Source organism: Aptenodytes forsteri, unplaced genomic scaffold (genome assembly GCF_000699145.1).
Source record: "Aptenodytes forsteri isolate BGI_AS27 unplaced genomic scaffold, ASM69914v1 Scaffold145, whole genome shotgun sequence".
Lineage (NCBI taxonomy): Eukaryota > Metazoa > Chordata > Aves > Sphenisciformes > Spheniscidae > Aptenodytes > Aptenodytes forsteri.
This window is the reverse complement of record NW_008795122.1, coordinates 2,382,700-2,387,302: the sequence shown is the minus strand read 5'-3', so window position 1 is coordinate 2,387,302 and position 4,603 is coordinate 2,382,700.

Here is a 4,603-nt window from a genome sequence, read left to right as displayed (position 1 = left end):
CTTGAGGCCATTTCCTCTCGTCCTATCGCTAGTTACTTAGAGACAGAGACCGACACCCACCTCGCTACAGGTAGTTGTAGAGAGGGTCTCCCCTGGCGCAACTTGAGGCCATTTCCTCTCGTCCTATCGCTTGTTACTTGGGAGAAGAGACCGACACCCACCTCGCTACAGGTAGTTGTAGAGAGCGATGAGGTCTCCCCTCAGCCTCCTTTTCTGCAGGCTAAACAACCCCAGTTCCCTCAGCCGCTCCTCATAAGACTTGTTCTCCAGACCCCTCACCAACCTACATGCAACAGGCAGAGCCGCAGCGACCATGTATGTTCAGAACTGTCATTGCTGTTGTGGCTCTGCCCCTCTCTCTCTGTCTCTCCTCTGAGATGGGAAGTTTTGTGCAACTGTTGAGTGTCCGGGGCCAATTCTTTTGTTTCTGTGACCAAATCCTCTTGCATCCACAGGCTTCGGTGTATTTTGTGTGTGCCAGCTATGGTGGCTATAGACCTCTGGTTTCTGTAAGCCATGCCGAAGCGCTACCCAGCCCTTCCTCAGCCTGCACCCCACTCCTCATTGCTGCCTTGCTTATCCTGAGGAACTCCTTTTCAAAGGGCTTGCTGGATACAAATAAAAATAAACATTTCAAAGTTCCAGTCCATTCCTTTCATTTTAGGGTTATCACTAATTCGAAGCACTGTCTTCCAAAACTGGAAGCACAGACCTGTGGAAGTGCACTTGATGAATGGTGTAGAAAACCCAAGATTGTTCCCTTCATTGAAGAAGCTTTCCTGTCTGAATGGAGCATTGTATTTCACATCCCAATAACCATTTACTAGCACAGGATTCAAGGAGAGTTAGCTTTTCAGTTCCGCAAAAGGCCTTTCTATTCACTGAGAATTCAATGAGACAGCCAAGTTTTTTTTACCATTGACTAATTCACAACCACTCTAATGAGCAAGTGTTTCTCCTGAGCCTCAGCTCTCTCCTTGCGCATGCTGATTCACTGAAGACCCCCTGTACATTTATTCTGCTCTCTATAATCACCATCTTCTTCAAGAATTTAACTTAAAACTGGACTGAATTACTTTTCCCATTCTACCATGTGCACAAGTCCTTGAGCAACCCGATCTAACTAGACCTGTTTCGACCAGATGAGCTCCAGACGCTCCTTCCAACCCAAACGTTTCCATGACTGCAGCCAGGATTGCGCCGGCTGCACTTGGGAGACAGTCTTGCAGAGCTACAGACCAGACTCCTTCAGAGTCAGACATTTTCAGCCAGCAATCAGTGAAAACAGGTCTCAGTATGGGCTTTTCATCATAACATTTACACTATGGACATGTCTGGATATCCTGAGTTACCCTTTATCAGTGAAGCAGACAGTTCTTCCAAATAGTTTTATTAAAGTTTATCTAACTCTGACAATTTGTGAGTGGTGTTTAGTTTAAGATATTCAATGCTTCCATTATTATTGTAAAAGCCACAGCTATAGGGAAATGCAACTAGAAATCAACTGATGACTTGGACAGAAAAAAAAGATCTGCCTAGAAGCCCCAGCGGGCTATGAAAGGAGCTGTTTCCACAAGATGAGCTCCGTGGTATCTGAGGCATGTCCTGGTCTTGACTTGTTGGTAACAATGTTAAAGATTTATCTCAATAGAAAACTTAATTAATCTGAGTAATAAAAAGTGTTAATCCTCTCTCTAGTGTTTTCTATTGTGCAAAAATACAATGTTTCCTATAGTAACATTAAGACCCGCCATGTGCTTATTCAGAAGTAAAGAATTAACACTTAACTGCGGAATTTTTCTCTCGCACTCAAAAAATGCCATCCTCCTGTATATGGACACAGGAATCTTCTTCTGCAGACAAGCCTCCGAAGGGTCAGCATACGCTTTCCTGACAGTTACACCCCTCTTGTCTTTGACGAACTCTGTTATTATGCTCTAACCTCTGCCTGTTCTTTCTGGCTGTCACTCAGATGATCAATTTTTTTTTTTTTCATGGCTTGCATAATGAACTGTTAGCATGACTTGACTGTCACCTGGAGGTATAGAGTCTCAACAAGTAGAATATTGATATGACTTACACTTTTAAGCTTTTCTCAGAGGAGGAAAGAGGATATCAGTGAGTGTTATAGTCCACTAAAAATCTGCCCAAAACTAGTTTTTAAGATTTCAATTGTTAATATGTGTACCTGCAAAGCACTGCTGTGACTGCAATGCCACGCTTATCATGTTTATGTAGAAGCTACTGGAAGATTTGTTAAATAGGTGCTAGTAAAGCTAGCACCTAGCTAGTTGCTAGTAAAGCAACAAAATAGAGGGAGAGAAGTTTTGGATTATTTTAAAATATTAAGCATGCTATATCAATAATATACTTAAATTAAAAGGTGTTAGAAGGGATCAAGGCCACGATCCCATTGATATTTATGCAGTTCCAAAGATTTTTTTTGTGGAAGAAAATGAAATCTATTTCTTAAACCTGTAATAAATTTCCCTGAGAGCTCTTACTTTGGTTTTCTTCTACAGCAGCACAGACGGCTCTTTGTTTCCTCAATCAGACAGGCAGGCTGCAAAGAGCCATTCAGGAAATTCAACAGTCTTCTCTGATCTCAGCCTTTTACACCGACTTACAGCTCACCCTAAAATATCAGTAATAAAGTGAACAAGAGCTAAATGATGAACTCCACAATTAAAAGCACCAAGGGTAGATCAGCAAAGATCCCGAGTGTTGCGGTGCTGAGCACTGCCGTGCTAACCCTGAGCACTCTGCTGCTTACCCCAGGGTATGCACGCGTTCCCCAAAGCACTGCACAGATAGGACTGCCAATCAAAGTCAAAATCCCCAGACATTGCCAGAACAGGGAAATGTATAAAGCAGTAAGAGTTAAAAGCAGATGACAGGTCCAGGTCTTGGCGCTTACCTTACTGGGCCTCTTTAAAGGGGCTCAGGATCCTCAGCCTTGAACCTACTGTAATATTAAGGCACCTAAGCCTGGTTTTCCTGGTTGTGAAAAGCCTCAAGTAATATAGTTCCCATCTGAGAGGAATCCATTTCTGAGTGGTTAAAGCTTCTCCTCACTGTGTAAGGAGACTCTTCTACCAGATCTGGGTCTGTTCTACCAGATGTGTGTCTCTTCTACCAGATTTGGAATATGGACCTGGTCTTTCATTCCCGGGCTCTGCATTAACCATGGGCAATGGGTTCCCATGACAAAATGCTCCTAATCTTTCCTACTGCAGTTGTTTCACTTTGTCAAGACCAAGGAATGAATAGCAATTATTTACTGGTTGAATTCAAACCAGTGCTCTAATAAATAGTATTCGTAAACCAGAACAGTTTGCACAAGAAAGGAGGAGGGACCCGGTGACCCAGTGGGCAGGCCCTTGAATTTAAATGTTTTATAGCTGAGGTGAATGGAAACACGTGTATGTATGAGCACATCCTCCTCTCCAGGCTTGTGGCTGGTTTTTGGGATGCTGAGAGGCTATGTGAGGGGGGGAAACGGCTCAAGTCACAGCAGAGAGACTGCACTCATGGCACCAGCCTGGTGGTGTGAGCATCTGCTGTGTATGGCGCACTAATGGTGCCACAGTGACCTTGCATGAGCCTGCCTGGGTTGTGCAGCAGCAGACTGATCGTGTGGAAGATTTTAGTGACATTTAAATGGTGGATGTATGTACCTCATCATCTTTGCTGATATGTTTGTAAAGCCACATATAAAAGATAAACTCTATATCATATGGCAGTATGGGTAAGATGAAGGAATCACTAGTTGACATAATATGGATCCTGGTTTGAAGATGCTCAGGCAAATTTATTACAACAGCTCCTTTTGTCCGGGAAATATTTAAGGCAAAGTAGGTCAGTAGTTCTGATTCAATTCGAGTATCTCACCGGCATTCAACAACGGTTGCTGCCCTCAGAAGCATTTAAATATGTCAAAAGCCCACAGAGCATAAGCCTAGCAGATGGCAAGGCTTGCTCGGACTGAAGCAGGCTAAAGAGGATGTTGATATTTCTGTTTTCCAGATGGTAATGCACATTGCAAGTCAAATGAGCGCTAGGAACTGCACAGTGCACTTACCAGAGCTCAGAGCAGACGTCCCACCATTATTTGCTAAGACCTTCTTTTAGAGCGCTCCTCAGTTCACTTCCCCTGGCAAAACCAGCCATTTGGGATTTAAAAGCTTCTAGCCCAGACCCAAACTCTAATGGTGAGCAAACCCAGGTGGGGAAATCTGTATGGATGTACGTGCAAATTTTGTTATCTAAACCACAGAGTATTTGTATTAGGAAGGTGTACAGTGCTGCTGTGCTGTGTGCTTCGGCTATTGCACCTTGCCTGAAGAAATTAATTCTGTAACACAGAAGTTGGGCAGTCTGGGAAGGGACGTGCCTTAGCAGCAGCCCGTATTGATGCTGGGGATCCCCAGCCACTTGGGAACGATGCTTGTGTGAACATGCATGTTACAGAGAAGTCAAACATTACCGTCTTCGCAGTATTGCCACCAACCCGGACCAGAGGCAGGAAGGTTTGCTGGTAGCGGCACGCAATTGCACAATGAAGCCTCTGCGTGTGCATGTTTGTGGATGTTCACTGAGGCTG